The sequence below is a fragment of the Dasypus novemcinctus genome, chromosome 15, assembly GCF_030445035.2.
Source record: "Dasypus novemcinctus isolate mDasNov1 chromosome 15, mDasNov1.1.hap2, whole genome shotgun sequence".
Lineage (NCBI taxonomy): Eukaryota > Metazoa > Chordata > Mammalia > Cingulata > Dasypodidae > Dasypus > Dasypus novemcinctus.
In genome coordinates, this window is record NC_080687.1 from 39,739,011 (window position 1) to 39,764,592 (window position 25,582).

At 41.2% G+C, this 25,582-nt stretch overlaps 1 protein-coding gene and 1 non-coding gene across 3 annotated transcripts in view; both read right to left on the bottom strand.

The window, feature by feature from the left end:
* The window catches only part of CLDN10 (claudin 10), a 152,733-nt gene that overhangs the window by 101,236 nt on the left and 25,915 nt on the right, over positions 1–25,582 (bottom strand). The window lies entirely within an intron of this gene.
* Positions 23,049–23,155, bottom strand: LOC111763967 (U6 spliceosomal RNA). Its single transcript, XR_002796681.1, has one exon. It is a non-coding gene; the product is annotated as a U6 spliceosomal RNA (small nuclear RNA).

The following is a 25,582-nucleotide window of genomic DNA, read 5'->3' on the forward strand; positions in this document are numbered from 1 at the left end:
TTGCATCTATGCCAAAGATGTACTGTGTTGATAAAGGGGGGAGTATGCAAAAAGTGTGCGAAATGTATGTTATGGACCATGGTTGATGATAGTAGTCTGATGATATCACATAATCTGTAACAAATGTTCCACCATGGTGTGTTGGTGAAGGGGTGTTGTGTGGGAATTCTATACACATGTGTGATTGTTTTGTAAGCTCACAACTTCTGTAATTAAAACGTTTAAAAATATACAAAAATAATAGGATGCGTTGGAAAATACACCAAATGTAAGATATGGTCTATAATTAGGAGTAATATCTTAATGATATTTTTCCAAATTTGTAACAACAGCTTCACAGTTATGCAAGGTGTTGGTGGTAGGGTGATATATGGGACCCCTGTATTAGGTTATGCATGTTTGTTTTGTAAGTTCACAACTTTTACAATATACTTATTGTTTATGTATGTTCATGTATGAATAATATAATTAAATAAAAATTTTTTAAAAAGTCAATATAGACAGAATGGAATCCTAAAATTTATTCAGTTAACAAAAAAGAAGATAAGAAAGGAGGAGCAAAGAAGAGAAAGCATTAATAGAAAACAAAGAGCAACATGTAGACTTAAACCTATCCCTATCAATGACTACCTTAAATGTAAAGGGACCAAACATCTCAATTAAAGGCAGTGATTAAAAAAAGCAGGAGCCAATTATATGTTGCTTATGGGACACACTTTGAATATAAAGATGCAGTCAAGGTGAGAGTAGAAGTATGGAAAAAAGATATCTATACAAACACTAATGATAAGAAAGCTGGTGGGACTCTTGATTTTAGACAAAGACGACTTCAAGCCAGGGAAAATTACTAGAGATGACTAGGGTTATTTCAAAATGCTCTTTGTGATATCTCCCATACATGTACCACCTCTCTACTTCTACTCCCTTAGCTCAGTTTGGTTCTTTTAGTTCCTCAGTAGGATACTGTCTCTCCCCTGTTTCAAACCATCCTAGCTGCATTTTTAAAACAAAAATTGGGTTACTACTTCCAATTAAAGAGCAGCCATTAATGGTTTCCAGTCTTTAGCTGGATAAAGTCCAAAGTCCTTCCTTAGATTGTTATAGGCCTTTCTACAGACATGTTCCAACCCACTATCCAGCCTTGTCTCCCATTGATCTTGACTCATCTTCGACTCCATTGCCTGCAGTTACTCCTTGTTCCCTGTTTTATTGTCCTCACAGCTCTCATTATTGGTTCAAATACCAACTTTGCTTAATTGTTGGTTATGTTTCCCCACTGCATTAGACTATAAATTCCTTGAGACATGGACCTGATGAATTTTATTGACTGATGTAGCCCCAGATTCTAGAATGGTGCCTGACATGTGGTGGGTAGTCAAGAAGAATTTGTCAAATGAATGAATGGTAGTTGCATGGGGAGATATTTGGTGCAAGGAAACTTTACACTAATGTTAAAATCCCCTCCTGTAAGCATAAGGCACTCTTTGCCAGTGCCTTTGGACATGCATATTCAAGGCTGTGACTCCTGCTGCAGTTTCCACTTGTGGCCCCTCGGGCAGTTTCCTTTGCCTACTTTCAAGCCTTCCTGCACATCTCCACTCGGCTGACAGCAATACCCACCAGGTCTGCTGCGTTCATATCTGTCTGTGACTGTTGCCAGGCTGTTTAGATCCTGTCTATTTTTAGTGGCTGGCAGAGAGGCACACACAGAAGGGGGTGCTTCATACTTGCTGCTGGTCATGATTTGTGAAACCCTTTTAAGTGTGACAGCACACATTTTTATGGACTTTTAAAAATGTATCATCTGTACATATACCGTGTATATACTCATACTGGCAGCTTAAATTCTCTTTGGAACATCCTCTACTCTGATCCTACTTGAGGAAAATCTAAGGCAGTGAGAATGTGGAGCTTGGCATCGCAGATCCTGTGAGAATTCAATCTAATGATAACTGGAAGGATGCTAGAAGATTAAAGCTGGATTGTGAGTTCCAAAGCAGGGCTTGCCTCAGACCCTGACTTTGACCTTTTAGATAATTTTTCACAAAGAGCCTGACTCCACTAAGTGCTCTAAGGATCTGTAACAAAGAATTTGTATTTTCATTTTATCACATCTAGAAATTAATAGATTGTAAAATTTTCTGTTGATTGACTTTTTAGAATTAACTTATATTCTAATTCCTTCCTTCATGTCATTTTTAAATATATTCAAGTTGAATATCATTTCATTTTTCTTACTTTTAAGTTCAACATCAGTTTCATTTTCTTAAGACATTTCTTCCCTTCTCTTGTTTGATTTCCAGCGTTTCTAGTATTCAGTGGCCTGCTTTCTTTGGGTGAGAAAAATGTTTGGCAACTTACTCTTTGGCTGCAAAAGTGCTGAACTGGTTTCAACACTTGTATTTCCAGGCTGGCCCTAATTTCTTGCCCGTTACATAAAAGGATCCTTTAAAACCCTTGAGATTCCAGGGGAACATTTGTGTCGCAGGTTCACTGTTCTAGAATTATTTGGTAAGGTAGAAACGGATGTGTAATTGCTATGTATCTTCAGAGGTGATGCTATTCACGGTATTATTTTCCATGAAGACAAACGTGGTTGCACAGAGCAGCGGATAGTGGGCGGGCCTGCCACCCCCGTTGCAGAATGACCGCTCTGCTTCCTGCCAGGGCACTGCTGGTTGGCACGGAATCTTGGCACTAGATCAGTGCCCCTTGTCCCTTAAACCCAGCCACACCACTTCTGATTCCTGGCAAAGTTTGCTCTGTCTCCTTTTGCTGATTTTTTTTTTTCAGGGCTTTGCTGCCCTCCAGGAGCCTACAATCTAAACCAAGACCTCACCCTGATCCATTTGTAAAATTCAATAGTCAACCGAAATAGAAATTAAATACTGCCATATAATAATTGTTATTAATGCTTAATATGCTTATCAAGAACTGATATAATTTGATTAGTTATACCATTAATTATTAATATACAATTAATTATTAATACAAGCATTTCATGATTATAGCAGACTTTTTTGAGGGCTCACTCTGCATCAGGTGCTCCATATTGAAACCTATGAGGAAGGTACATTATTAACCCCATTTTGTCAGATGAGGAAACCAGAGCGATCCAGAAGCTAACTCACATTCCCATAGCTAGGAAGGGGTGAAGTTGGGATTGAATTCAGGATGTCTGTTTTCCAACGTAGGCTGTCTGCCTCCAGAGCCTGCACTGGAGTACGTTTCTCAAAGTGTATGCCATAAAACACAGTAGCAGACAAAAACAGTTCTTGAGAAAAACAAGAAGGGGAGGAGAATCCTCTTTAATCAAATAAATCTGAAAAATGCCGCATACTCCATCCCTATCTTAAAGGGCTCACAATGCCCATTAAGAAATCAAAGGCTCTGAAAAGTCCTACCATTTCTTTAACCAGTTGCTTCCCAAACATTTCTCAATATGTAATATCCTGTATTTCTTCCAAAAAGCACTTAGAAATATTTCACAGACCATAACTGGAAAGCGCTATTGGGAGTAAATAAAATTCCTCAGTTATGACGGTGTGCTTGTTTTCTAGAATGGAATGTAACTGCCCAGTGAAATTAGAAATGCTGTGTAGGAGAAGGAGCTTTTGGTGAGGGCCTGGTGGGTATGACCAAAAGGACAGAAGCAATGAGGGCAGAGCCAAGAAGGAGCCGGAGGGCTACATCCAAGAGGATGGCGCGATGCATTGCAGGGAGGACAGTCCAGAGATCCCGGACATCTGGGGGAGGCAAAGGGGAAGATATACTAGAAGGAAGTTGTTGTTGGGGGTAAATCTGGTGAGAACAAAAAGACTAGAGCCTGTTTTGGATAGAGACTTTGATTTCAGGAAGAGAAAAGGACATTCTCATGTTAGGTTTTAATTTGAATACAGGAGGATAGTGTAACAAGTGACTCATGGAATTATTGTGTCATCAATGCTGGAAAGTCCCATGTATTTTGCCCTTTAGAAATTCAATACAGGTTGATTTCCTAAAGTTGTCCTGATTTCTTTCTAGTGAATTATAAGATGTGAGCTCAAATAAAAAACTTATTTGAACAAGAGACACAAAGACCTTGCTTGGTACAATGTAATGCCCACTAAGTGTTTGCTGAATATATTAAAAGGACGGAGAGGAGGGGATTAATTGTGCAATTTGGGTTTTGTGTCCTTAAAATAGAATAATAATAATTACCGAGGAGTTGGATATTTTATAATAGCTTATGCTTTTTGCAGAGTAGAGATGGAAGGAAGGAGGGAGATCACTGGCAGAAAGATAGCAATTGTGCACAAAAAGCTATCAAATTGCTATGTGATCGCCTGATGAGATTTTTATGCCTGCTCATCTGCTAGATGAGGGTCTAGAATAGAGAGTCTAACATCTTCATAGTCTTTGTTCTTCAGAACACTCTAGGGGAAGTTTGGAAAATAAACACATTTAACAGCACAAAAGTGACTTTTAATCAGTGGTAGACCCACAATATAATTCCGATAATAAATTTGTAATGGGTATTTAACACTCAGATTAATTGCACAACGGATCTGATTTGCTTTTTCTTTTAGTAAGCAGAAGAATGTATCAACGTAAGTAACCTCAACTATTTAACACTGAAAACATTGACATTGTAGAGGCAAACCTCAAAACAGAGAAATGGGCTTCCCTTGCTTCTCTTTTTATTTAAAACACATTAACTATTTTCCTTTGAATTGGAATGTATTGAGGCCTTATGCATGTTATACAGAGGAAACCATTCTATTTTCAATTTCTGTGTTCACATATTCACCTATAATTGCACACTGCATATGAATGTTTTGCTCTCCTGAAAGTCACTTGGCATGAGAGATTATTAGTGCCATCTATTGGTGAAATGTAGTACAACACCTACTTGTGCTACTTTGAGGGAGTGACGGTAAAAGAACAGATTAGATGGATTCTGTTCAAGAATGGTGGTGAATCTTTCTTTTATAAGATGACTAGAAATTTGAACACTTAAAGGTTACTTGGTGATATTAAGGAATTATTTAAAATTATTTTTAGGGAAGCGGATTTGGCCCAACACATAGGGTATCTGGCTACCACATAGGAGGTCCAAGGTTCAAACCCAGGGCCTCCTGACCCATGTGATGAGCTGGCCCATGTGCAGTGTTGATGCGCACAAAGAATGCCGTGCCATACAGGGGTGTCCCCTGCATAGGGGAGCCCCACGTGCAAGGGGTGTGCCCTGTAAGGAGAGCCGCCCAGCACAAAAAATGTGCAGCCTGCCCAGGAATGGTGCTGCACACACGGAGAGCTGATGCAGCAAGATGACACAACAAAAAGAGACACAGGTTCCAGGTGCCGCTGACAAGAATACAAGCGGACACAGAAGAACACACAGTGAATGGACACAGAGAGCAGGCAACTGGCGGTGGGGGGGGTGGGCGAGGAAGGGGAGAGAAATAAATAAAAAATAAATCTTAAAAATAAAATAAAATAAAATAAAATAATTATTTTTAGGTGTGAAAATGGTACTGTAGTTATGTTAAATGCCCTTATCTTTCAGAGATCATAATAAAATATGTAAAGTAAATTAAATGATACATGTAAAGTAAATTAAATGATACATGGAACTTGCTTCAAAATAATATTAAGATCATGGAGAAGTGGTACAGATATGATGAGATTGACAATGAGAACATGGAGTACATGGGAGTTTATACGATTCTCTATATTTTTTATTTAAAATTCTCTGTAATAAGATGTTTTTCCCCCTAAAGAAATATTGGATCTGGAAGGAGAGCAAAAATGTGAACATGATAACTTCTAAATGACAAAAGAATGCTTATACTTCTTCAGATGAACCTGTATGCAAACTTGGAGTAGTAACAGGCATCTAAAGCAGTCATCAGCATTATTTTTATTGAATATTCAGAATATTATTTTTATGATTATTTTCTCTCTGTATGAAGTTCTCTTTCTAAGGGAAAAATAGAAAAGTAAGTCCATCAAGCAGGAGACAGGGATCTTGGGAAGCCCCGGTACTGAGCACTAAGAAGTTAGGATAGTCTACTATAAGACTGTTGTTCTAGAAGTTACACCTTAAGTTGTCAGAATAAATTGCCTATAAGAATAGCAGTGTGATTGTTTTAATTTCCTTGGCTGCTTGAGCAAATTCCTTGCAATGCATTGGGAAAAGGCTAAATCAAGGCATTATTGGGAAGCAGACTTGGCTCAACTGACAGAGTATCTGCCTACCATATGGAGGGTCCAGGGCTCAAAACCCAGGGCCTCCTGACCCGCATGCTAAGCTGGCCTGTGCACAGTTCTGCTGCGCACAAGGAGTGCCGTGCCATGCAGGGGCGCCCCTGCGTAGGGGAGCCCCACGTGCAAGGAGTGCGCCCCACAAGGAGAGCCGCCCAGGGCGAAACAAAGTGCAGCCCACCAAGTGGTGCCGCACACACAGAGAGCCGATGCAGCAAGATGATGCAACAAAAAAGAGACACCATTTCCCGCTGCCGCCTGACAATACAAGCGGATGCAGAAGAACACACAGCAAATGGACACAGAGAGCAGACAATGGGGGGGAAGGAGAGAGAAGCAAATAAAATATCTTTTAAAAAAAAAAGGGCATCATCAAGGCAATGCTTTCTTCCCGATGATTGGTGTTCTGGAGTTGGCTGCCAGTGATCCTTAGTTCTGTGATCCTCCATCACATGGCAACACACATGGCAGCCTCTCCTGACCTCTCCCTTCTCTTCTAGGCACCAGTGACCTTCAGCTTATTGCTTCCCACAACGTTCTCTCTGCTTGTCTGAATTTCATTCTGCTTACAAAGAAATCCAGTAAGAAGATTAAGACCCATCCTGACTGAGGTGGACCGTAACTGAAGTAACCTCTTTAAAAGGTCCTACTTACAGTGTGTTCACACCCATAGGATAGATTATGTTTACGAACATGTTTTTTGGGATACATATAGTCCACACCATCACAGTGATTAATCAAGAGATGGATGCAGAGACAGCCAATAGACGTAAGTTTGAATCATGCTAAAGAGGTAGAGGATGGACATAAACAGTTCAAAGCCAAATGAAATATAACACAAGGACAAAGATGCAATGGCAACAGCAAAATCTCTACCCTTTTCTTTGGCCAATATTTCCAAACCCCTTTCTCTGCAACAAACTTTATCTCCTTAGTTTCCCATTTGGAAATCATCCATCAAACACCCAAGTGTCAGGTATGACGTTGAGCACTGAAGATATAAAGTCAGAGGCAGTGCCCTTCCCCAAAGAGTCACAGTTTGTCAGGGTGGCTACACATGCACAATTAATAGACTGTAATATCATTAATGGGTTATGATGGGCAGGATGAAAAAATATGTTACAGGAACAAAAAGCAAGACATCTTTTTTTCTGACTGAGATGTCTAGGAAGGTCTTCCCAGAGGAGATTACAATTGAGTTAGCTTCTAAGGATGACTAGAATTTCTAGTCTTTGGCTAAAGTAAATAGAATGAGCAAAGACATAGAATCATGGCAGGATGCAATATGTCCAATGAATGTGAATAAACTCAGGCTAGAATTTAGCCAGCATGATGGAGAATAAATGTGGGTTGGGAACTGATTATGACAGTCCTTGAGATGCCTTTTTGAGGAATTTGGACTTCTCTGAGCAGGCCAGGGGTTGAAGGTAATGGAGATGAAGAGCAGGATTTTATTTGGCCAGCTCAGACTTTAAAATTATTTTGCATGGCTTTGGACAGTTAATGAGGACTCCCATTTGGCCACTGGCCCCACCCTACTATACTGTATTATACCCTGCTGCTTTAAATACTTAGATTTTCTGCCTTAGAGCTGAAGATTATTTGGACTTGCAACCCTTTCTGCCAGGGAAATGGCATGAATGAAATTATTCATAATGCAAAATCATGAAATATTTTTGCAAATATTCTTTCAGAAAGATTATTCTGGAGGAGGTGTTCAGGACTGATTATAAGTGAAACAAATCAGAGGTAGGAAGATGAGTCAGGAATCTGGAAACGGAATGATACTCTAATGGAGGTAAGATGAGCTGTGTGGTAGATGCTGTAGAATACACTGCCCAGATCTGCCTTCCATGAAGGATATCTTGTCCCTGTTGCTAAGCCTGTAGCCTCAGCTGCAGAAAGCCACTGGGCCCCGGTGCCTGCCTCTTCCTGGGGTGGCTCACCTCCAGTGACTGACAGATGCAGGAGTATAAAGCTTGAACATCTCTGCCCACTCCTAAACCCAACACCATCTTAGAGTCTGCCTCCTGGGGAACATAAACTGGGAAACTGCGAAAAGGTTAAGAGAGTGGGAGTGAGGGTAGGAGAGGGAAAAATGAGGAATAAGATGCCTAGGTAATTTTCACATTAGGGGAAAATTCCCTGAATAATTTATAACCAGTTAGAATTTTTGCCTCAAAATAAATTTGCAGATGTGTTTAACAGGTTCATTCATCTAACAATTCAAATAAGATTAAGTTCATCATGGCAGTAAAATAAATCCAGATGGTTCTGGGATTGCATCTAAGACAAGATCCAGTGTGACATTGTAAGATGGATTGAAACTCTCTGCCCTGGACCATGGTTAGCCTGGGAAGATATAACTTGATAGGCACCCAGAAGACCCATCTGTCCCCAAAAGTCACAACTCAATGAGTTTCTAGATCCTTTTTCATCATGACCCATGAACGTGGGTTTTATAGAACAGTCCCTTTGCCCTGCACTAACAGCCAAGCATGTGTGGCTCTACCTTGACCCTATACTTTAGAGCAGGGGTCAGCAAACTACAGCCCTTGGGCCAAATCCGGGCTGCTGTCTATATTTGTATGACCATCTGTTAAGAGGGTGATTACATTTTTAAATAGTTGAAAAAAATAAAAAGAATAATACGTTGTGTCATGTTAAAATTATATGATACTCAAATTTCAGGGTCCATAAATCAGTTTTATTGGAACACAGACACGTTCATTCATTGACATATTGTTTATGGCTGCTTCCATGCCACGAGAGCAGAGTTGAGTCGTGGCAACCGAATCTGTATGGCACTCAAAGTAGAAAATATTTTACTATATGTCCCTTTACGGAAAGAGTTTGTCAACCCCTGCTTTAGAGCTTTGCTGTTTAATGTACCGCCTGTGACCAGCAGCATAGAGTTTATGCTGAGAGCCTGTTAGAAATGCAGGGTCTTGGTCCTTAACCCAGACCTCCTAAATCAAAATCTTCAGATCCCAGATGACTGCTACTCTCTGGTTTGAGAAGCACAGGCTTGAAGGGCTCCGCTCTGCCCGTTCTCTGGCAGTACTCCCTGCAGTGCAGGGCCTTAGCAAGGCCAAGGGGTCTACTCCCTCCCTCTTCTCGGCCATGCCCAGAGTTGCAGGACCCTAGAATTCCCTGCTTCCAGAGCCAGGGCAGGCCTCTTCCTTGGGGTCCATCCCCTGGCCTGATATGTGGACAACATTCAGCTATTACAGGATGGGAGGGGGGTGTCCTGAGCTTGGACTTGCAGGCTAGAATCCTCTTGCTTCAGCTGCAGGTTCCTCAGGGCAGAAAGAGGGTCAGATCCAGAAGTGGGAAGAGAAGGGGAAATTTTGGGGTTTGGAGGTGTTGGTTGGCTCTATCTGTGCCAGCATGTTCTGGTTTGAAAGGGCATAGAGTCCAGAGATTCTAACCTTCCAGGTAGGAATGAAGGTTTATTGGAGTTTGTTAGCTTGATTTCTAACTTCTGGTTAAAATATAATATTGACCCCATTTGTTCATGTTTGATCATATGGTATTGGCCCCTCATTTGACTCTTGACTCAGGCCCACAAATGTTAGTGGAGGACTTGTTGAATGCTTCTCAAAGTATGAGCCAAGCATCAGAATTCACATGGATCATTGGTTAAAAATGTAAATTCCCAGGCCCCACCAGAGGCCCACTGAATCTTTGGGAGCGGAGCCTAGGAATCTACATTTTAACAAGCCCCTCTGGCGATTCAGTAGAGAGAAGCACTGTATTTGGAGAAGTGTGGAGAGAAAAGGTAGCCTGAGTGGGCAGAAAGCTGCAGGGTGAAGAGAGGGAGTTGGCCACGAAAAGGGAGACACCGGCAATAAGCTTAAAATGCTTCTTGCTTTTCTCATTAATTCTCTTCATAATCGGCCTAAACCCAGCCCTGGGAGTTAGTTAACTACAGAGAGAAACTTTCTGCCAGAACACAGCAAAGTTGTCCTCCTGCCAAATGTGGGGCCTCTGGGGCTGCCCCACAGGAGGAAGTGTCCAAGTGAACGTGAAATAAAGAGCAAAAGGCACTCTGGGAGCCTGGAGAGACAGCCCCGGCTCTCCCCGTGCAGCGCGCCTCCGGGATTCAGCCTGTACAAATCCTCCTGCCGACAAGGTCTCCTGGGGCCTGGCGGTGGACCAGCGAGGAGCTGGTACTGACTGTGGAGTCCAACAGGCCTGAGTTTGAATCCTGCATCTGTCATTTAGGAATTGTATGACCTTGAGCAAGTGACTTAAACTCCAGGTCTGTTCTCTTATCTGTAAGATGGGCATCCTAACACTTTGTAGACATATGCTGGAATCACATGTGATAATTAAATAAAACACTTCCTGGCCACAAAGATCTGAATAAATGTTGGCTACTACTTCTTAGGAAGGTTATCTCTTACCGCTGCACTTCCTGACACTTAATAGGCCAGGCACTTACCACCGGCTGATTAAAATGAATTTCTGCAAACCCCAGGCATAGTACACAGGCGTCACTTGCAGCCATGTGATTGACCAGTGCGTGGCCAGTGACCTCTTCCTGAGCTTCCCTGTGAGAGAGCAACTAATCAAATCCCACAGCCAAGCTGTTCATTGGGCAATTTTTTTAGGGTAATCCCTCTGCAAAGATCATACCACGGAACCCAAGCTCCTGGCTTTGCCATTAACAGCTGGACTTAAATGAAACCCTTGAGCGAGAGCAGGGCCATATCGAAAGCAACCACCAGGAGGAAGCAGAGGCCAAGGATCCACGCGAGAAGAGAGGAAAGGCTCTGAGTCGGAATGGGGTGAGGCATCCCGCCCCAGAAAGGACAAGCAGGGGCAGGAGGGATGCGGACCTCGTCCAAGCCCTCCCCGCTCACCGGATGCAGAAACACATACTCCTGGTGCCACACTCGAATCGCCTTGTTTCTGTTTACTCTGTTCCCTGGTCCAGGTACAGTGTATACAACTCCTATACGGATGTTTCTCCAACCCGGCTGCACTTCAAATCACCTAGGGAGTCCCGATGCTGAACCCATATCCCAGACCAATTAGATCAAAATCTCTGGTTGGGAGACAGGAATCGACAGATCTCTAAAACCCCACAGGTGATTCCAATTTGTAGCCAAGTGTGAGAACAAACGGTGCCTGGGTTTTGTTTATAGAGGCTTCCTAACTAACTAAAGAACAGGCTTCTCCCTCTGTACCCGTGTCTGTAGTGGATGCCAGCATGTCTCAGACGTTCATGCGCATACATGGATCACCTGGGGTGTTGTTAATGGAAAGCTTCTGATCCCATAGGCCTGGGGTGGGTGGAGCGGGAGAGTCAGCATTTCTAACAGGTTCCCAGGTGCTGCCAATATGTTGCTGGTCGGTGCACCTCACTTGAATAGCAAAGTTGAGAGGCCGTCATTCCCTTCTTATCCACAAGAGCCTTTGTGGGGTTCTCTGGCTGATTTGTGTTCATTTTCTGCTTTCCCTACTGGAATGGGCAGAGTGGTTAGTTTCCAACCCATTTGCATCCTGCCTCTCATCCCACTCCTACTCCTGTCCTCGCTGAAGCTGTCCACAGTGTGAATAAAAGATCTTGCAAGTGCCTAAAAGAGCTCAGTCAGTGGTTGTTGAATGAAACAAATATAAAGAGAAAAGTTCTGACCTTGGAGTTTAAGACCTGGCTCTGCCACCTACAAGAAATGAGTTATCTCTTGGGCAAGCGATAAATTCCCTCAGACTTGGTTATGTCACATGTTTAATCTATCCCATAATTTCATCATGAGAACCAAAGGAGATAACATACACTAAAGCGTCCTTTAATCAACACTGTAGCATCTGCCTTTCTCTATCTAGCGCATACATGTCACCATTGCCCAGGGTTCCAGCCTTGCCCTTCCTTCACTCCCTGGGAAGTCTTATCAACTCCTGAGTCTTCACATGTCCATCCCCACACTTCTCTCCTGAGTTTCAGGTGTATCTAACCAAATATCTACAGCACATCTCCATCTTTGTTGACCCACCCATCCATCAAAATCAAGTTTACCATTTCTCTGTGTCTCTGAAACCAGATCTTGGCATGCATGTCCTACAGCCATTGGCTCCCAGCAGGTATGTAGCACAGGGGGAAGACAAAGGTGATCCAAGAGGGGCGGGGTGGTATGAACTAACCTGGTAGGAATTTGGGATGAACCACACAGCAGCCTCAGGGAGGCAACCATCAATGCTAAATCAGGTTACAGCAGGGTGTGGTGTTTCAGTGCCTACAGGTAGAAAGAGCCAGCCAGCGGGCTCTAGCCAGCAGGCTCTAACCTGTGCGAGTATTGTGGAAGTGTGTGGGAGCATGAGAGAATAGACCCCAGGATGGTTTAGCTGAGACCCTACCCAGAGAAATGGAGGTGCAGGACATGAGTGGGAAAGGAGACTCAGGACACCTTTGTGGAGTTCCCGCCCTGACAGCTGTGCACACTGCAGTGCAGGGGGCACGGCCTCACCACGAACCAGAGAGACCCTTTAGGCAAATTCCCCAAATGCTTTCAAACTGATGTGGCCACCTCCCTGGCCTAGGGGAGAAGCCCGGGAGCCCATGGGTGCCTGGGGTCTAGTAGTCCCTGAGGTGGGGTTGCTACAGGTACTAGCACTCTCTCAGCTCAGCAAATGGCTGGAGAGTCTCAGGGGCTGTGAGGAGGCTTATCTCCTCCCCTCTTTTGGTAGCTCAGAGGAGAGCTGGCTCAGCAGTTCCCCGGAAAAATGGACTGGTACCAGCCCCTGGGCTTCAGAACGCATCCCTTTTCTAAGCAAGCCACCTCTCCCCCTAAGGAGCTCCCATCATCACGTGGAAGTCCCCTGGTCCCTGTACAGCGCTGTAGAGGCAGGAGCTAGGGGGTAGGGGGCTAGGGATGGAAGCCGTCGACGAGGGGCGTGTCCTGCTCACTCTACTCCTTCCCGTGTGGCACTAGTGATGTGTGCCTCTGAGCCATCTGCAGGGAGGATCAATGCACCCTGTCTCCTAAGCCCCAAACTCTGGGCACCTGCAAGTTTTCAACACCCCTTTCTACCAAGACTTGTGATTTATATGAATATATCACGATATGTCCTTAACCTCATCTGTCTCCATCCACCTGCCCCTGCAGAGCTCGGGACCTGATCTCGTACCTGCATCACTGAACAGCCTCCAGGTCAGTTCCCAAACCCTACACCCCGCCCCATCTGTCTCTTCCCTGCCACCAGAATGATCTCCTTTTGGAGACCAATCCCAGAGTGTCTGCTCAGACCTCGTAATGGATCTCTGCCCACTGCTTCCCCCTTGCTGCTGGTCACTTTCCACATGCCCTTTCCTCCCCATGCCCGTGGAGGTGCATGTCATTCCAGAGAGGTGTGAGGTTGTCATGAGTTTCTAAACACGTGGTCCCTCTTCCTGAACGTTTCCACCCCCCTCCATGCCAGAAGCTAACCTGTTCTCACATGCCCCTGACTGAGACGGGCCATTTCTCTCATCTGCGCTCATGGAGAAAACTTCTTCTAACCTCCCTGAGAGCCTTTGCTCTACTGCAATGTTTTATAATTCTGTATTTTCATTTCTGTTTCCTCCACGATTGGGTGAGCCCCTGGAGGGCAGGAATTTATAGCCTTCTAACCTTAAGAGCCTGGCACAGAGGAGGCCCTTGAACATTTTTTTGTAGAATGATTTAAACCAGAGACTCTCAAAGTGGGGTCCCTGGACCAGCAGCATCAGCATCACCTGGGAATTGTTAGGAATGTCAACTCTCAGGCCCTACCCCAGGCCTACTGAATCAGAAACTCTAGGAGTGGGGCTCAGCACTCTGTGTGTTCCCAAAACCTTAGGGTTGTTCTGATGTATGCTCAAGTTTGAGATCTGCTGAATTAAGCAAAAGAGAAATTAATGAAATGTGATTTGTTATTATTATTGGTCAGCCTGGATTGAATTATCATAGCAGTGTTGACTGTTTAGGGCAGAGTTCTCTTCTCACCCCCCATCCCCATCACTTGGCATTCAGGCTACCTACAGTGGCCATTACCCATCTCTTCCTTAGTCCTTCTCTTAATGTATTGTTATATTACATTCTCTCCAAAGAGTGTGGTTAATGTACACAGAAAATCTGAGGAGAAATCTGATCTCCAGAGATAGCCCTTGATTCTAAGTGCCATGGTTGGTACATTCAGGCTGATTTTCCTGGTCATGATCACCAGGTTTCTCAATCCACACTCTCAAATTGAAAACATTTTGTCAAAGGAATTACAGCCCTATGTCTTAGAGTTTCCATTTAACCAACAGTGATAAGTATCCTACTCTGTCTTTATTTTAAACTTTAGTCTAAAAGAAGGACACCCCTAGAATGGCTATTATTTTTACAAAACACACACACACAAAAGTAACAAGTGTTGACAAGGGTGTAGAGAAATAGGAACTTTTATACATTATCAGTGGGAATATAAATGGTGTAGCCACTGTGGGAAAGTTTGGTGGTTCCTCAAAATGTTAAAAACAGCACTACCACATGGCCTGGCAATCCAGCTTCTAGGTATATACCCAGAAGCATTGAAAGTGGGGACGAGAACAGATATTTACACACTGATGTTCATAGAGGCATTATTCACAATTGCCTTTGTTGAAGTAAATTGTGGAAGCAACCCTGATGTGCACAGTGGAAGAACAGGTAAACAAAATGTGGTGTATACATACAATGGAATATTATTCAGCTGTAAAAAGGAATGAAGTTCATATACAGGCTGCAACATGAGTGAAATAAACCAGACACAGAAGGACAAATACTGTATGATCTCACATATAGGAAACGACTAGAATATGCACATCCATAGTGACAAGAATTAGAATACAAGTTATCAAGGGTGGGGTGGGGAATCGGGAGTTAATGTATACTTGGTATAGACTTTCTGTCTGGGGTGATGGAAAAGTTTTGGTAATGGATGGTGGTGATAGTAGCACAATATTGTGAGTGTATCTAACACTGCTGAATTGTATACTTGAAAGTGGGTAAATGAGTAATTTTAGTTGTGTATATTACCAGAATAAAGATAAATAAAACTTTTAGCCTTTTTTGAGTGTGTATTTGTTCTTGGGTATATTTGTTGTTGTTAATATTTGGTGTTTTAAAAAGAAAGACAGACATTAGTTTATGAACCTCTTAATGAGAGGACTGTTTGTTATTAATATTTTTTCTTTCATAGCCTAGTATACTATGCTTGGTCTCTAGTAGATGCTCAACAAATGTTGGTTTTTGACTACTGAATGTAGAACTTTGATAGGCCATTTAAGAAGCCAGGAAATAACTCCTTCAGGACCAAAGAGTGGAGTTGATTATCATTATCACTCATACTTAAAGGATGCCATGATGAGTTCCTCTACCATCAGACTCCTGCCTTCCTCTTTCTTTCATCTCTAAGCATTCCCTTTCTCTAATCTATATTCCAACCAATTTTGACATCTTTCAGTTCCTTGAATTCACCAAAGTCTCTATTGCTCAGGTCCTTTTGAACTTGTCTTTTCCCTACATGGAAATTTTCCTCCTTCTTTGCTTGACTAACTCCTACTCATCCTTCAGGTGGAAACTGATATGTCACTTTCTCCCATGAGGCTCCTCCTCCTAGATTAAGTTAGGAACCTCCCTTCCTCATCCTCATGCTCACTGCCTTTCCTGCAACTGCTCCTTTATTATCTTCCTTCCGCCATTAACCTGGAAGAGCAGGAACTGTGTCTCCTCCTTTTTTGGCCCCAGCATCTATGCAACACCTGGCATATGGGAATGACTCAAGTCTTTGTTGGATGACTTTGAATGAACTAGCACATAGGCTTTGGCTGAATAATCTTCCAAGTCCCTAGTTTGTTCACTTATCTTTCATCCTTGGATTAGAACTTAACTACTAATATAGCTGGGAGTGGGTGTGGGTGAGGAGAATCAATGAAGAGAGAAGTGAGGAAGCAGCAATGGCTCAATGGATAGAGCATCTGCCTACCACATGGGAGGTTCAGAGTTCAAACCTAGGGCCTCCTGACCCATGTGGAGCTGGCCCATGCACAGTGCTGATGCATGCAAGGAGTGCTGTGCCATGCTGGGGTGGCCCCCGCGTAGGGAAGCCACATGCACAAGGAGTGCATCCTGTAAGGAGAGACACCCTGTGTGGAAAAAGTGCAGCCTGCCCAGGAGTGGCGCCGTATACACAGCTGACGCAGCGAGATGACGCAACAAAGAGACACAGATTCCCGGTACCACTGACAAGAATGCAAGTGGACATGGAAGAACACACATGAATGGACACAGAGAGCAGACAATGGGGGGTGGTGGGGATAAAAAAAAATCTTAAAAAAAAAATTCTTAAAAGTGTGTGATTTAAACAGAGGACAGTTGGAGAGGGAAGGAAGAATACTAGGCAGTTTAGGCAGTGCATGGCCAACAGGAAGTTCTGTGATTCTCAGAGTCTGCCCTTTCATTTGGGCATCTTAGGGAATGCTGCATGGCGACTTCCCTCAGGGCTCACGGTCTGAAGTATTCTTCTGATACTTTGAGTCTCTATAAGCAAGACTATAAATGGAGGTTGAACTTGGACTTGGAGGGAAGAGGGAAGGGAAGGGCATGTTGTGTATCTGTGTAAATGGCTGTTACTCTGTCCTTTACACAAGTACTTTAATAGGGACATCACACAAATTATAGAATAAAAATCACTCATCCAACCTCAGGGTTAGAAAGGACATCAAATGCCATCAGGTTCCATTCCTTGATCTCTGTAAGAATTCCTTCTGTAGATTTCTGATAAGAATTCACTAATCTCCAGTTCCCTATTTCACTAACTTATGAGGAAGCCAATTCCATCTTTGGAGAGTTCTAGTTCTTGGAAAATCCCTTATAGCCCAATGCCCTATACATGGGAATTGTTTACTGAATAAGATAAATGAACACACACAACATTTATAATCAAAACAGTAGAAATTATTTTAAAGTAATGCTGTATTTTATGATTCAAGATGGTGGAAAACTTCTCTTAAATGTTTGAAACAGTCTTCAGTTTTCACATTACACTGGGTACATGTTCTCATCAATTTGTTATCTGGACAAGTTCTTTAAAAACAGTACCCAATAAAGGCTGTCTTGCCTTACACACAGGGTCAATAACTAAATTTCCACCACACAATCAAGCAAATTATCATATACATTTATTGAGGATCTTGTGTCTTGAAATTAAACTTTCAGAATGGGAGTCCTTTTCTCATTGCAAAAATGATAGTACCCTTTAGCATTTACACAGAAGATCAAGGAGGCAGATCATAGTTTAATGGAAGGGAGGCAGTAGTCTTAGTTTCCATTCCTACCCCTGTTATTAATTAGCTGTGCAATTTTAGGCACATTACTAAAATCTTCTGGATCTTAGTTTCCTCCTGTATATACTGAGGGGATTAAACCAAATGGCCTCTCAGGACTAGTACTGAGGTCTCTAATCCTTTATGACTGTAGGACTTTGCACTTTCCTCTTAAAGACCAAGGCTTCATGAGGGAAATTAACAACTCAGCCAGTTGAAAAATTGATCATTAGCAAGGATGTAACTCCTACTAAATATAGATAGTTAAGTTAAAGTAAATACTGTAAATTTAACTATGAACATATCCTTTCCTGAATTACCAGAAACTTGAGTTAATAAACAGTTGGGTACAGTGCTCAGATCACAACCTCTGCGGGCCACGTAGTTACTACCTTCAAAGTTGGTTACAATTCCCTGGGTATGAGCTAAGTCAGGACATTTCGAATGCTTCTATTTTTAAACCACAGTAATTAGAATGAACATTCTCAGTGGAGTATATCCCAAGGACCAAAAAAAAAAAAAAAAAAAAGTACAAAGAAATCTGAACTGTTATTCAATAATTATCTTTTTAGCATGATTTTCGTTTTTTTTTTTTTGATACTATAATGTTTTCTGATGATGTGGTACCATTACTATGAAACGATATTATATTTTATAGAAAAAAGTAAGTTTATTTTCATTAGACCAAGATTTTCATTGCAAGAAAAAAGAGATAAATATAAATCAAAGAAGTTAAGTAAAAGTTCTATATTTTAAAATGGTATTGGAAATACATCAAGAACACATGATGTATTTTTTGTTAGAAATATATATTCTTTCTAGCTCCATTGAAAAGGCCCAGATTCCAGACTAACTCAGTGGCAATGAACATCCTTAGCTCCAGACTGTGGTTTCTCAATCCCATTTCCTACAAAAAAGAGACAGAGCATCTTGCAGAAATGGCTGGTTCGAGGTGAGGAATCAGCCTTGAACACCTTGTCGCACCAGAAAGTTAGGATTTCTGCAAGACCACAAGGTCATACCCAAAGCACTTAGGAACCTAACTGAAGAGCCCATTGAATGCAGATAAGACAATGTCAGCACCAAAAAGAATAACAGCAAGGTACTGAAACACATTAGATCATGTTAAAAAAACCTTGGAGTTCATAGAGTTTTAGCAGCAATTAAAGCACACACGTACAAACGTCACCTCTGAAGGAAGCTAAGGATCCAGCCCATTATTCTGAACACTGGGAAAGAAAGGGAAAGAATTGAGCAATTGTTTTGTCTTTCCTCTACAGAGCTGTACTGAAGTTGTTATCGATGGGTACCAAAATAGTTTGTGAAGTAAATTACTTCTTTTTGAAGAATTCAAACTAATAAATGTAGAAGGGATAATAAAATTAGAATATCACTTGTTTATAATCTTCAGTGAAATAATGGATAAGACAAATGAACCAGGCTGTGACTCCTGAACCCACTCATGGCCCTTACATGGCAAAAAAGACTACCAGGTGTCCTGAGCATGTCTATATGATGCAATAAGAAGTGCAACACCACCTATGAGATATTCTTGCAAAAACAAACACACACACACAAAACTGTAAACAAACAAAAACCCTCAAACCAGAATCTGATCGTGCAAGTGTCTGAACCTAACTGCCAGCTTATAGGAAATACTACATTACAGAGATATATCTAACAAAAATCAGTAGAGTAAATTCTATAGAGCTAGAAATTATTGCTCTTCAACAAATAAATTGCAAAAACAAAAAACAAAAAAACAAGAAGAGGGAGGAGTACACTATACATTAAAAGATATTTAAGAGACACAACCAAATGTAATGTATGGGCCTTATTTGGATTCTGATTTGAACAAACCAACTGCAAAAAAAAATTATGAAACAGACAGGGCTATTTGGACATTGCCTGGATTTTTGATGGTATGATGGAAGTATTTTCAATTTTGGGAGTAAAATGATATTTATGTGATGATGCTTAAAAAGCCTTTATTTTTAAGAGATATATACTAAATATTTATGCTTAAAATTTTGATATCTGAAACTTTCTTCAAAATAATTCAGCAGAGATGGGAGTAAGGATGAGAAAATTTGAGGGGGTATAGATGAAACAAAACTAGTCTTGTGTTGATAATTGTTGAAAAATACAAGACCCAGAACATGGGGAGTCATTGTAATATTTTCTCTCCTTTTGTATATTATTTCCATAATAAATTTTTCACAATTAAATGCTTTCATTTTTCAAATGTCTAGCTCTATGTGAGACTCAGTTTTTTAGGGCACTAATCAGAGCCCATTCCTGTGGCAATATATTTTCATTTGCCTCTTAAACTAAATGATTTTAGTTCTCCTCCTATATTCTTGAAGAGAACCCATTTACATTAAAGTTCATATACTCTCCTGTAGTGATTAAAACAAATTATCAAAACCCACATATCTATGGACAAGTGAATTTTGACAATGTTAACAAGTCCACTTAATGGAGAAAGAATAGTTTCTTCAACAACTGGTGCTAAGAAAACTGAATATCTATATGTAAAAGAATATACATGGACCCCAGTTTGCACCATATACAAAAATTCACTCAAAATGGATCAGTAACCTAATTTTTTCCTTAGAGGAAAACATGGAGAAATATCTTAAGGATCTTACATTAAGTAATGATTTCTTAGACTTTAAACCCAAAGTACAAGCAATGAAAGAAAAAAATAGATAAATGTGACCTCATCGAAATAAAAAAACAAACACTTTTGTGGCTCAAAGGACTTTATCTTGAAAGTAAAACAACCGCCTATACAATGGGAGAAAATATTTGGAAGCCACATATCCAATAAGGGTTAAATATCCAAAAAATACAAAGAAATGTTGCCACTCAACAACAAAATGACAAGCAAACCAATTTGAAAATGGACAAAAGACTTAAATAGACATTTTACAAAGAGGATATACAAATGGCTAAAAAAAGCACATGAAAAGATGTAAATCAAACCACAATGAGATCCACTTCACACCCCCTAGAATGGCTACCATTAAAAAAAAAAAAAAAAAAAGAACATTTCAAGTGTTGGGAAGGAAGCCGAGAAATAGGAACCCTCTTTTGTAGCTGATGGGAATGTAAAATGGTGCAGCTACTGTGGAAGACAGTTTGGTGGTACCTCAGAAAGTTAAATACAGAATTACCATATGACTTGACAATCCCACCTCTAGGTATATACCCCAAAAAATTGAAAGCAGGGACTCAAAAAGACATTTGCACACCAAAGTTCATAGTGGCATTATTCACAATTGCCAAAAGATGGGAGCAACCCAAATGCACATCAATCAACCAATGAATGGACAAATAAAATGTGGTATTTGTATACAATGGGATAGTATGCAGCAATAAAAGGACTGAAGTTCTGATGCATGTGACATGTGGATGAACCCTGAAGGCATCATGTTGAGTGAAATAAGTCAGACACAAAGGTACAGATATTGTATAATTCCACTTATATGAAATAGCTAGAATATTCAAATTCGTAGAGAGAAAAACTTGAATATAGGTTACCCAGGGGCAGGAAGTGGGGGAAGGGGAGGAATGCTTCGGGTGATGGGAAGTTTCTGCTAATGCATGGTGGTATGGGTATTGCAACATTGTGAATGTGATTAATCCCAATAAACAATATGCTTGGGAGTGGTTAAGATGGGAAAGCCTATGTTTCCATAGTTAAAAGAAAAAAAGGAGCAACTGATGTGGGCTATGGGTGGGAGGCTCTTTGTCTCTTCTGAGATGACCTAAGCTGTCTGACTTGTGGGTGTGAGACGTAAAAGGCTGCAGTCCTGCCCTTGGTGACCATGGCAACGACTCCAGTCCCAGGAAACAGTTTAACAATGCAAAGTCTATAAACTTTAAGTATTCAGGGGAAATGCAAACAAAATATGCTAAAAGCTTATCTTGAATGTATGAAGTCCATGCTAAAAGCTTATCTAGAATGTATGAAGTCCATGCTAAAAGCTTACCTAAGTTGTGGAAGATATATATGCTAATTCAAGCCTATTGAGAACTGAAACAAAGGAACCATTTAACCTTTCCTCTCTGTATAAAAGAAACTCGAAAGTCTTGTTCGAGGCTCAGGATTGAAACAGAAAGCTCCCATGTCCGGCCAGTCGTCAATAAACCATTTTTCCTTCTCAAAATCATTCCTGAGTCCTGGCCTTTCTATACGCAAATAATTGAACCTCTCTCAAATTCTACAGCACAACTACAGGGACCATGACAGTTAAATGCAATATACTATCCTACATGGGATCTAGTAATGGAGGAGAAAATGCACCAAAGGACATTATTGGGACATATGAAAAACTGAAATGTAGACTATAAGCTTTATATCAATGTTAAATTCCTTGAACTTGGCAACTGCGTTCAAGGTGGTTACATAAGTGAATATTCTTGTTCTTGGGAAATATACATTGAAGTATTAAATGTTCAAGGAGGATGATATGTACAACCTCTCCTCAAATGTTTAAAAAGGTAGATAGATAGATAGATGTATGGATTGATAAAGAATAGATAAATGGATACAGCAAATGTGGCAAAATGTTAATGGATCTGCATATATGGGTTGGGGGTATGTTAGAGTTCTCTGTATAGGTTTTGTATTATTTTTGTAACTCTCCTGTAAACTTGAAATTATTTCAAAATAGAAGGTGTAAGAATGGAAAAATAAAATTATTGAAATGCATTTGTCTATGGTCTAAGCTCCAGTGATTTCTAATTGCCTTGAGAAAAAGTGCAGGCACTTCTGCTTGCACTATCAAAGTCTGCTATAATTAAGCTCCACCCTACAAATAAAATCTTCCTTACCTCTCCATCCGGTCTCATCCTGAATACAGTGTGACAAACCCATATGTCTTCAGGGGAAAGGAAGCTGTCAAAAGTGAAAATAGGGTCTGGTGGGTCTGTGGCACAGTGGACAGAATGATGCTGACCCAGTCTGATGACACCCTGAATTTCATCCCAGTTTGAAATTACTTATTTGTATGAATATGCAGCTAATGTCTGTTTCTTCCACTAGACTATAATTTCTATTAAGTCAGGGACTAAGTCTATTTTTTCTCCTTATTACTTAGTACAGTGCTTGGCATACAAATGAATAGCTGTTGATTGAAATGAAGGTAAAGGAAAATTCAGAAAGATAGATTTAATCTCACAAATAAATATGCAGTGATAAATTCTGCTATGGACCATGGAGGAAAGGACAGGGTATTACTTGCCATCTATTTATTTGAATTGAGGTCTCAAAAACAGTAGCATTTACCTAGGTTGCAGAAGGGAAGGGGAAATGTTGATGTGGGAAAAGCATGTGAGGAAAAAGGAATGGTATTTGCAAAATCCTTGAGGTGAGAAGAAGTCGGACCAGTTGAAGAATGAAAAAAGACCATAAAGACAGGAACTCAGCCTTTTTTGGGGGGGGGTGTTATATGGTTTTATTTATTCATTTAAATATAAAAAAAATATGGAATGCTTCACGAATTTGCATGTCATCCTTGCACAGGGGCCATGCTAATCTTGTCTGAATTGTTTCAGTTTTAGTATATGTGCTGCTGAAGCAAGCACAGGAGCTCAGCCTTGACCCAAGGCAAGGCTGATTCTGGCTGGGCCAGGAGGCAGGAGTCAGATTCTGTAGTGCTGCTTCAGTGACTCCTACCAATGCTTATCAATATTCATGTTGTCCTGTCGGTCCTTGGCACCTCTGGAGCACATTTCCCAGCACTTGGGGCCAATCAGAGAGAGCCAAATATGCTCTCCTACCCAATCACATAGAAAGTCCTGCTTCCATTTAGCTCACTTCCAGCTTCCTCATGATATGGGCTATGGGTGGGAGGCTCTTTGTCTCTTCAGAGATAACCTTAACCTAAACTGTCTGTCCTGACTTGTGGGTGTGGAACGGTAAGAGGCTGCAGTCCTGCCTTTGGTAACCATGGCAACGACTCCAGTCCCAGGAAACAGTTTAACAATGCAAAGTCTATAAACTTTGAATATTCAGGGAAAATGCAAACCAAATGTGCTAAAAGCTTATCTAGAATGTATGAAGTCCATGTTAAAAGCTTACCTAGGATGTGGAAGATAGATGCTAATTCAAACCTATTGAGAACTGAAACAAAAGGATCATTTGGCCTTTTCTCTCTGTATAAGAGGGACTCAAAAATCTTGTTCAGCTCGGGTTTGAAACAGAAAGCTCCCGAGTCCGGCAGGTCGTCAGTAAACCATTTTTCCTTCTCAAAATCATTCCTGAGTCCTGGCCTTTCTATACACAAATAATTGAACCTCTCTCAAATTCTACAACACCCATGCCAACAGCCTCCAATCAGGGTATACCTGAAGTCTTCCGCCTTCTCCCCTATAAAGCTTTTCTACTCCTACCTGCTGTTGTGTCACTGCCAAGCACTAGTGAATGGTGGCTTGCTAGAGCAAGCTCTGAGTAGTTAGCCTTTGTTTGTTCTCATTCGGATGGTCTTCATTTATTTCTGCAGTTATGTCTACAGTTGTCCTGGAGGTTGCAACGAGACCCAGTCTGCACTGCTCATTGTCTTGGACTCTGGTCTTCAACCAGGTGCAGTACCCACAGGGGACCCTTGCATCTTGCTGCTCACAGCTTGAGCCCACACCAGCGTGGTAAGTCAGCATCGGGTCTGGATGCCACTCTCTGCATTGAGTTCCTTGCCTTTTTATTTTCAGTTGGTATCCAGGTTTTGTTTTTGGTTCCCATTTGTTTGGTATCCTTAATGGAATCAGGCTATTCCTTTTCTTCCCCTCTTCCTGTCTTTTGTGTTATATTTTGGCATTGTGCTCTCTCAAAGTGTTGTTCATCATAAGAAGGAGAATCATATGATAGGGGACAGCAAATGACCACTAAGTCTGTTCTTTGAGCAGGCCTCACACACCAGTGAGTGTGTGGTTTTCACCAAACTGGCATCCACTTGGACAAACTTTGCTATGGGTCACCAACAAAACAGGATAAGGTTCTCTTTCCATTTTGATTTCTGAGATCTTGGCTTTAATCAGAGATAGTATTCGCTGTGGTTTCTGCCTGCGGGGACTAGGGGAGACACGGTGTTGGGGCATCCAGCCATCAGGTTGGGGGCCTGAGACACAAGGTACACCAGTGCTACACTTTGACCGACCACTGCCAGATTCCACAGGGTTGTCTAAATCTAAATCCTCTCCTACTCCAGGAAAAACTCCTCTTTCATAGATATACTCGGTATTTTTGTAGTGCTGGAATTAAAGAGCTGTTGAATGACTTAGAAGTTTAGGACAAGGGCACTATACTTAGATTTAGTAGAAGTAAATGTACTAGCTAGGTGATCTTATGCAAATTATTTAACCTTTAAGTCTCGGGTTTTGTTTTGTGTTTTAAATCTCTAAAATGAGGATAATAATTCCAACACCATAAAGTGAGAATTTAAAAAGATAAGATCTATGCGATGTTTAAGCAGTTCCCATACCATGGTAGAACTCATCATGAACAACAACTGAAGCTGTCAATCATGGGATTATTATGATTCCTGTTTAGATAGACAGATGTTGGACTAGAGAACCTCATCATAACCTCATCATACCAAGTTAAAAGAGACTAATATTCTTGCTTAAGTACTAGATTTTTTGCTGAAATAACCTTGAAAACTGAAGAAAAGATTGGTAAAAGAATGAAATTTAATTCAGACAACTTCAGCAGCTATGTATTTAAGGTAAGCACAAAAGGTGCACCAAGGAAAAAAAACACTGGTGGGGTTTTGCCCAAAAAAAGGTTTGCAGGACAAGGCTACCATGGGGTAATTTTGTTTATACGGGGACAGAATTTGAATTACTTCAGTTCTGGCTAATTGCTATAAATGTCTCACCACTAAATCTATGTAACTGGTTTAAAAAATTCTTAAAGATAATTGTTGGGTTGCCGATGTAGCCAAGTGGTTGCATGCCTGCTTCCCATATCTAAGGTCCCAGGTTTGATCCCCGGTGCCTCCTAAAAAACAAACAAAC